This window comes from Pinus tabuliformis, chromosome 2_2, assembly GCF_031772625.1.
Source record: "Pinus tabuliformis cultivar Carrire ecotype Pingquan chromosome 2_2, CPIR1, whole genome shotgun sequence".
Classification (NCBI taxonomy): domain Eukaryota; kingdom Viridiplantae; phylum Streptophyta; class Pinopsida; order Pinales; family Pinaceae; genus Pinus; species Pinus tabuliformis.
In genome coordinates this window covers 954,825,810-954,836,191 of record NC_142300.1, presented here as the reverse complement: position 1 = coordinate 954,836,191, position 10,382 = coordinate 954,825,810, and positions in this window count along the sequence as shown.

The window sequence follows — 10,382 nt, the reverse complement described above, 5'->3', positions numbered from 1 at the left end:
TTTATGATCTGGTTTCGTAACATTGGTTTTGTGTTTATTCAAGAATCAAACGCTTAACATTATCGGAGCCTTCTTATCGGGGATTTCCACTTGTTTCCTATATGCCAGCAACAAGAAGTCGTCGATTGTCGATGTGACGTCATCATTGCCACATGGCATCTCCCGAGTGGTGACATGTGTCACCATGATATAGCCAAGCAGGCCACGTCAAAAAACCAAAACTGCCTACCACGTGTCCCTCTGTACCATCACGTCATGTTGATGTTAGCAGCCACTTGTCCCTTATCGAAACCAATCAGATCCTGTGAATTGTCCTCCATGTGTCCTTCCTAGAGGAGAGAGAAAGAGGCCTCGCCTACCCTGTTTTTTCAGCAAATTCCTTTGTAAATTCCTTTTTGGCCTTCCCGACGATTTAATAAAGAATGCATTGTCCCGTCTTATTAAACTCAATTAGAATTTGTTGATCGATTGTTTCCTAATGTTGGTCACCTATGAAACTGACGAATGTCGATCACTGATATGGCCTTGTCCTTTGACATGGGGATCACAAGTCGCTAATCTAAGAATCGCCTTAGTTATTGTGCCGCACCTTGAATCCTACAATTGTTGATATGTCAGGACCTCTGTCATGCGATATCACTAATCGCTGATCAGAGATTTGCGTTCGTTGTGTGTTTCTCCTTAGAACCTCCGAAGTCCAACTTATGAGTCTTACGATGCTTTTATCTCTGATTTGCGAGGGTTCCAATATTCGAGACCTCCGATCTCCGATCTTTAACCCTGCTTAAGGCTTTAATCAACCCGAACTTTAGTAGGCCATATAGTTTGAACCAGAAGCCCATTTATGGAATTTCGCATACCGTTGGAAAGCTCTTCTAGAGAACTTTTGAATGGTAGGTGTCTAATTAGCCATTGAGTCCATATTTTACCTAAAAATATGGCTCCAAACTCACTTCCAATATTTTGCTCCTATAATCTCCAGAAAACTAGGAATCACACCCACAATGTGTCCTTAGCATGAGGCCTACACCTCCTATGGACTTCCATCCTAGTCCATCACTGTAATAATCATTTGATATCTTCTCTAATAAGATTTATACTATGATTATTCTCTACATGCAATGTGCAACTACCAAGATATTCCTCATGAACCATCATTACCAACATCTGTTGCAACAAGCAACCAAGCTTGTCTGGTTGACATCAATGCCAACACTGCTACCAATTGTTAGGAAAGCCAAATGCCCAACAAAACTCCTCAGGATGATTGTTGAAATCAATTACAACACACTTGCAGATGCCTTCTCAAAGCCAGTGGCCATGCACACAATGCCAACTGTCTAAAAATCTCCCCCTTTGGCATTGATGGAAACACACCATCCCTTTCTCCAGGTGATGGCCAAACCTCAAGCTGCTTCCACACATCTCATGGAATGAGACACCAATGACCTTGGCATAAAAAATTATACACAATTTTTCTCCCCCTTTAACATCAATTGCAAGAGGCTACAAGTATCCTTTCTCTCGCTATGATCTCACCGGTTATGAGGACTAGAGTCTCGTTGTTAAGATGTGCATCGTGCCTCGCAGACCTGTCTTCCAGGGTTGTTGCTTCTACTGCTCCATACACTGGGAAAATGTGATATGCTCCTCTTCAACATATACTGCGTCTGATTTTTCCTTCCAGTGTTGGACAAATTATGGCTACAAGTTGAGCACATTCTCCACTAAGGCATCTTTTATATCAAAAATATTGATATCCATTAAATAGTGCATGGTATTGATGCTGCTACCAATACCAAGTTATAATGATGTATTTTGGCTAGCCCTTCTTCGTTGTTGTTGTTGCTTTTGAGATTGTGGTCACAAATTATGGCTACAAGTTGAGCACATTCTCCACTAAGGCATCTTTTATATCAAAAATATTGATACCCATTAAATAGTGCATGGTATTGATGCTGCTGCAAATACCAAGTTATAATGATGTATTTTGGCTAGCCCTTCTTCGTTGTTGTTGTTGCTTCTGAGATTGTGGTCACTTTACTTGAGCATCTCCACTTCTCCCCTTGAGATCATTTTCATACTATGGGGACTGCTTCACATCTCATACCAATTTCATCAAAAGAAATGATACAAGTGGAACACTGTACCATGAAAACTCTGTTATTTCCTATCTAAAAAATAAATATCCACTTGCACACATGGTTACTCAACATGAGCCCATCAGAACCAATTGACATAGCTATACCAATTGAGGGTTAAGGGACATTAAAAATCATACACCAATTGTGTTTCTTGAACACTAGACTGCTAATCATAATCAAAGTTACAACTTAAATGAAATAAGAGTATTTCACCAAATATGAAAACCTTTTATTTGCTCAGGAATCTTCCTTTCTGAGGTTGTCCATTTTTTCCTGCTACTGCTTATCAAACAAGCTCCCCCTGAGCCAATGTTACCTGATATCCTTTAAATCTATCTCGTGTTTTCTAGGGGATTGATACTATGGACCTGACAAGACCATGAGCTTCCTGTCATTCCACACTTCCATTGCTGCCCTTATTCTTCCCACAACAAAATATATTTTTGTGTACTCCTTATGTTTGTTGCACTCCAACTTCATCAATCAGATGTGCCATAATGTTCATCTTCTTGGCCTCTTTCATCTGACTTAATTAGCCTCCCTTGAGGCCCTTCTCTTCCTTCACTATAGAGAAAAAGAGGATCTACACCCCCTGAGAAGATCATCCCCTTACTTCTCTAGACCTTTAAAGGTCAAGACTTGACAAAAACATTACCATATTTCTTCTTCTTTACCCCTGTTTGGGTCTTCCCCTACCTGCACATGGATAGAGGAAATATTTCTCTCAGCTCCTCTTTCTACACCCAAACCCTATTGAAGGCTTTCTTCGTTTTAGACGGTTCCGGCACAAAATTTGGAGGACCATTATTCCGATTTCTTCCTCCTCTTTTCATCTTGCTCTTTTGACGTAGAGCATTGAAGACAAGTTTATATTTTTTCCGCTTGATTCTTTCTCCTTGTCTTCAAACCCCAAGCTGCTACATTTTCATGCATATGCTGAGAATCATTTCGTTTCTTCTCGTTTCTGCAACCATTTCTCTTGAGCCCAAATTTTCCACAATCGTAGCATTTGATTTTGTCTAAGAATGGGGTGGAGGAGTTACTCCTTTTGACAACTCTTATATCAAAACTCCTCTCGTGGCCAACTTTCCATCTTCTAGCGTTATTGTGCATCCTTGGGTTGCTGCTACCCAACACATTTTGTTTCCTTGCATACCATCTACAGTCTATGGCTTTATGTCCAAACTTATTGCAAGAAAAACAAAAACGGTGAAAAGTATTTTGATGAGAAAAGTTACATCATATATGAGGGTTCTCTTGATTAGGAGGAGGGGTCCTCTACTGGCTCTTCTCGTGCCTTTCATGACAGAAAGCATTGCTATCATGCCCTCTTACACTCAGTTGCCTTTCCCTCTTCTACTGCATTCTTTTCTTCTCTTGCTACTATTGTTGTCCAACAACCATTATATTATTGTTGTTGGAACCCTCGAGCTTCTGATATTAAGACAACTCTTTGTTTGACGTCTCGAGGTCATGTCTCAATAAGACTACCTCAATTTGTAGTCTTTCACAAAAAGCCTCCTTTATACTCAGCTAACGGGTTTACCTCCCAGTCAGTCAGCTAACATGTTCCTATTGAGAAATTAGTTCAACTATTGTTTTGCTCATCTTCTTATTCTCAAGCTCATAAACTTCCAGTTTCTCCTCTTGCTTGATATTTTCCTCTGATAAGCCCTTGATCTCTTTTAGAGCATATTCAACTTCTTTATAGAAAATATCCTTTCATTTAGATCCTTCTCTTCTCTATCAGAGGTGATAGATGAATTATCACAGTGATCTAAGCCCATCTCTGTGTCCATGTTGTCTTCCATAGGTCTAAGGGTTATTCCTTCTTCATATGAGGATCCCTTATTTTCTATTTCCACTAAAATGGGTCTATCTTCATTACATCTACTAGATGCATGGTTGTCTCTATCTTAAAGTGATTCACATGAACATTTAGATAATGAATGACCTACTTCTTTACATTTATCACAAGGCAATATCATACCTTCTGCGCAACATGGACTCTCTTCTGAGACTTATTCATAACCACTAGGAGTGTGATGGGTAGAAAATTCTCAAGTTTTGATTCATCGCTTGAGCAACAATGCTCCTCAAACCCTTCTTGAACCACATGGCTATCTCCCCCAGACAGACATTGCAATTTGTTCAACACTTCCTTTGATGACTCACAATGCCTTACTTCATCATCATCTAACTTAGCTAGCCCTTTTAGGATGACCTCCTTGGATTTTTCGTTCTCTTCTTCATTTAATATGGAGAGCCATATATCACCATCCAAGGAAATCAAGTAGGCTTCCATTCTAACCCTCCATATTTCCTACCAATGCTCATGGCTTGATCAATATAAGAATGGAACTTCTTCTGCTGCTAATCAAACATCATTAGCCATTGTTTCCCTTTGATCTACCTTCTAGCGATTAAGCTATTTTTGAAGGAACCTGGCTCTCATACCAATTGCTGGAAAAAAATGTTAATACTAAGAGGGGGGTAAAACAGTATTATGGCTAATTTTAACTTCTTTATGCCAATTTACTTTTCCTTTTTAACTTGGCATTCATCCATATTTCAGTAGCAATATATAATGTCGTAGCAACATTAAGTCAACACACTAGCATACAAACCATAAGCATCATACACATTAGACACACAATTTTCATGTCGAAATCCTTTCAGGAAAAAGCCACAATACTTTTTGTTGTTATTGATGTAAATAAGAGCTCCTACTCTATTAAATCAATCTTTTTTGTTAGCACCCACTCACAGGAAGCACCAAATCCCTTTCATTGTTTGGTAGCACCAACTAGAAGGAATCACCAACTCTCTCTATTTGTAGACACATGTCCAGCTTACCTAAAGAACCATGTGAGGCACCAACCTCATGGGTTTGTTGCAAGTACCAACTTATAGCTCCTTGGAAGTAAGAAAGTCCCAATTTGTAGGAGGCACCGACCCCCAAACCTTCTCAAGCTCCACTAGAGATGGAAGCACCAACTTATTGTATTGTAGGCAACAACCCACATTCAAATAAGAACTGGTTGTTCTATGTAGTTTGGCAGCAAGTCTCCTTGATAACATCTTTTCTTCTCAGCCCACTCTGCTACACTTTTCACCTCTTTGCAGCAATCTTCAGTAGCGCTCTGATTTTCTTAACATCAATAGTCACTCAGCTCTTGGCCTCTTCGTTCTCCACAAGACACAGTTTTCTCTCAACCTTTCTTCACACAACACAAGTTCAACTCTCTTCCTTTCTCTCACAGCGTCTTATAGGCTACTTCAGCCTTTCACCCAACACACAGGAACCTCACAACCTTTCATACACAACACAACCTACTCTTTCCTTTCACACACAACTCGCTTCTCTCGAGGTCTCTTTTTCTTATGCTTAGGCACTCTCAACATTTAGACATAGAATTGGCTCCTACATAGCCTCTCACATCAATGCACTCACACATATCACTTTTCTCTAAATCTCTCACGCAACAATGCTTCATTTCCCTTATTTTCTCATAAGAGCACCTGAGTTTTGTTCATCTGCCATTCACACAATCGATCCAACTCCCAATTTCAGTTGGGGGGTCATGATAATTAGTTCTTATCTTCACAATGTTCATTTCTTATTAATATTGCTCAAGAAAAAAGGATAATTTTGGTTAACAAGAGTGGTTTGATCACCTCCTTGTAATACCTTAGCTTCCTTCTCCCCTCTATCTCCTTATCATCCCACAACTTATCTTTAAATTTGGAAGAATAATATTTTTTATATTATCTTTATTCTCCAAGATTAGCTCCTCCTTTATCCCCCAATGGTTGAGCCAAGACTAGGCATCCTTTTGCCATCCTCCCTTGATCTTGAGGTGGGGATTCTAGCTAGAGCTAGAAGTAGTTTTGGGGAACGTCCTGGCATCCATTTGTAAAGCTTCTTCTTATACATTAGATACCTAACCATGGACATGCTTTCAATGGGGAGAAACTAGCTTCAATCAAGAGGATAGGATATGAAGTATTTCCTTTCATATTGAGGTTGTAGGTTATAAATTGTTTTTGGATCAACTCGAGTTTCCTCCATGATTCTCTAGATATACTACAACCCCAAACCTCACAACCATATAAAACAATAGGGTTGACGAGAGTCTCAAAGAGGAACCATTTGTCAGTCCAAACCCAAAGATAAGTCGACTTACAATTGTTTTCAAGCTAACAATATAATTTACATCCTTCAATGATCCTTTTGTCAATGCTACAATTCTAGTTCAACTAATAAATGTCAATACTTGAATATTTGTATGAAGAAACTTTCTCCAAATAATTATTATGATAAATGAAATGATCATAATTAATTTTTTTAGATTTAATTGTCATATATTTAATATTGAGTATATAATATAATTTAATAGTCATAAATAATATATAATAATATACATTTTTAAATTTTAAATTGAAATATGATTAATCAACCATCCTTGCTTGGTATATTTTTTTTGTTTTTAAAACTTGTAAACTCGACATATACCCTTTTCTAGAAGGCCAACAGACACTTATTTTTTCACCTCTCTCATGCCACGAAGACCAACCACCACCATGGGGCTCACGTTATACAAGTGAATTGATAGAACACCAATAATTTTGAATGGAGTTATACAACAATTTATTTAGATGTGATACCACACCAATGGATGCCTACTCCTCCTCCATCCTCAATGTGACTTACATGACTTCTTCATTACAGCTGCCATGTATATAGACAAGAACACACAGCTCGTGCTTTGGAAGACTCTGTGGTTGGAAACAAAGAGGATGGATATTTAATTTGTTTTCCTTCTCTCGTGCCACGAAGACCAATGACCGTTGTGGGGTTAACGTGATATAGAAGTGAAGTGATACCACACAAATCATTTTCAGTGGAGTTGTTATTCAACCATTTATTTCCATTTCATGCCACATCAATCGATGCCCACTCGTTCTCCATCCTCAACGTGACTTCTACGCACACGACTCTTCCTTGATCGGAATGTAGTGTATATATAGAGATCCATGTAGAACACACAACTCAAAGGTGTTAACTTTTTTGCACATTTCACATTTAAATATAAACTCCACATATACCTCTTGATACCAATGCTATATAGGAGTGAATTGATACCACACTAATCATTTTCAGTTGATTTGTGTTAATCATGTCCATGTGGTAACGGTATATTGCATATAGCTCCGATGCATGGTTGTGTGTGGATCCTGGTCTAAGGGTAGGTCACGACTCAACTATTCTTTCTTTATCCGACGTATAGTTTTGTTGCTCAAATTAATTAGAGATGAGATTCACGTGGCCCACTCTCCAGTTCTTCCTGTGGATGTTTCAGTCTGTCTGTATAGGCCCGAATTCGGGAATTGGTGGAGAAATAGTAGACGTGGGACCCTAACTCCTTGCGGTCATTTGATAACAGAAATTTTCTAACTGGCTCCTTATTTTGTTGGTTTCTTATGCAATTTCGTTGGCAAGTATTTAGGGTTGGAGCAACCCTCGGAAGTGTCTTACTTCTGAGCCTAGATTATGTTTGGGTCGACCTCCAGATTTTGAGACAACCCATTATTTGATTTACAGGTGTAGAAAAATGGTTCATGCCTCTAGTAAGGGAAGGAATAGTCGGGGAGGTTGGAGCCATGGGAAAAAGAGGAAAGCATCCCCTTACCAGGCCAATGAACCTAGCTCATTTGGGGGGACTGTAAATCGACATGTCGAATTATCCAGGAAGCTGCTCAGGCATATCATTTGGGCAGTTTGAACCCATTCAAGTAGCTCAGAGAAGATTGGGAAGAGGAGAATAAATAGACAAAGGAAAGTTTTGAAACTAGTTTGAATGAGTGAAAATTTTTGATTCCTGACCCTGGTCATCCCCGCAAATGATCTACTCAATACAAGAAAACGGTCCACTTATATTGGATGATGAAGATCCTTCTGGATAAAGCCTTGGAGCAGCTTCCACCAAACATTCATATGTCTTCCCATGGGCACTTGGATTATATTAAAGAGTTTCGAAAGATCCAATTTCAGTTGTAGTAGCAAAATGGACGCCTCAACCGCATTGAGAAACACATCCCATGCATTCCCCACACGAACCCGCGAGGTTCCACTATTAAGGACCCTACCCCTATTGATTCAGTTGATGATGAGTAGAGTGACAGTTCACCCCTAGTTTTAGTTTTGTATGAAGAAGTTTCAAATTTCTAGGCATATTAGCAATTATGTTTATAGGTATCTAGCTAGTATGAAGAACAAAGGCTCTCAAACATATATAGTGTGACAGAAGACTTGTTATTTTTTTGTTTTTGGATGGATTATTTTGCTATTAAGTGGCTAACACACCCGGTTTCCCTCAAGGCAGGTTGAGACCACCTAACCTTCAGACATGTGTATGTAACCTTCGTTTTTAATAGAAAATTAATGGAAAGGTCCTACCAAATTTCCAAAACAAAATAAATCTATACCTAAATATAAAAGTGATCTCATAATCACACAGAAATCCTCCTCCTTCGAATTCTTTAGCTGTAGCAATAAATATTGTGAATATTTTATGTTGTGAGAAATGCATGACTCTTCATAATAATTCAAAAGCTTTTTAAAATTCTTCACTTATGTGTATATAAATAATCTATATATAAATATAAAAGTGATCTCATGTTGGGATTGGGTCCCATAGGTTAGTTGGGGTTAAGATAACCAAAATTTTGATATAATTTTGTAAATAATGTAAAGTCTCTGTGATTTGTGGATGCGGAGCGTGTAGATGAATAGAAGTCATAGGAGCTTAGCCACTTGTCTTATGTAAAATATGAGCCAGTTTTGAGATTCACCCATGGTCCGCAAACCATTGCTTTGTATGAAAAAGACTATAAATAGGTGTGTCTTAGAGAGTCAAAGGGAATAGAGACGAGGAGTAAGTGATAGGAAGGAGAAGTGGGTAAGAGAGGAAAAGAAAGGCTTTGCAACTGAGTGCGCGGAGGCCTAGGTAGAGCCTGCAACTGAGTGCACGGACCCTTGCAGCTGTGTGCTCAGGGTAGTTTTGACTCTGTAATCCTGAATTGTAGATCAATAAAGACAATTTTCTGAAGAATTCTTGCGCATTTATCTTTATCTCTGTTAATGTTATATGTTTTCAATGAATGACGTGTTTTATGGAATATTGATTGAATGTTACGTGATTCTCTTCAATACGTGTCAATGATGTATGCAATGAATGTCTAAGTACTTTCGTGAAGACTCTGATGAATTCTCTTATGTTTACTAATAACTTAAGTAAATCTGTGCGAACACTAATATAGGACTACTCTCTAATGTGTGTAAGTAGGCAACTTTACTAATAAAGGTCCGCAAATACTGATCGTAGACCTTCGTGAAGGTCTAAAGGCTATTTTAATGAAGTTGCAGCGATGTGCCTTAAGAGGTTATCGATCTGCGTGAAGGCAAATATGAGGCACTGAAAGACATCACACTAGTCTCTGGATACAAAAACTTGGTTCTTGCATCCCCCCATACTTCTTCACGTGAGACTGCAGCCTGCGCTACATGGGTTGTTGCCGAAAGGGTCAGTAGTGTAGGGTTTTATTAGTTGGCGCAACTAACTCTAAACCTGGGTCAGGACCCCCTAAGCCAACAAATGGATCCGTTGCCGAGACTCGGATCTGTTTGAAGGAGATGTGTGATGTCGCATCATGGGAATTTGACCAAGAAAGAGATTGAAAAGTGGTTGGATCGAAAGATTCACGAATTTGCGGCACAAGAAAACAAGAATCCGCACCTATCAAAGCAAGAGTGGTTGAACAGGTATTTGTATACGGAGATACACAAGATCTTCTTCTGCACCTTCCCCATTGAACTGTATCAATGGTTAGCTAAATTGATATATAGCCAAGGAAGGTGGAAGCTAGATAATACTATAGTGTGGACTCCAGAATAAGTGCGACGGTTAGAAGCCTCTAAAAACAAGATCACGCGAGCTATCGATCACTGGCTTGATCAAATTATAGGAGGATTTGTTACAGAATTTGCAGTTGATACCTCAATCAACGATATCGAAGCGGAGCGAAGATTTTTCAAAGGACCGCGACGTAAGTACTTAATATCATTGAATACTTGGATTAAAATGTTGTTATGTGAAAAACAGGGGATTCCATTACCTTGATGTTCATAGCTACGCGGAGTGGATGACTCTTTAAAAACCGTGAAGGTTCAAAACC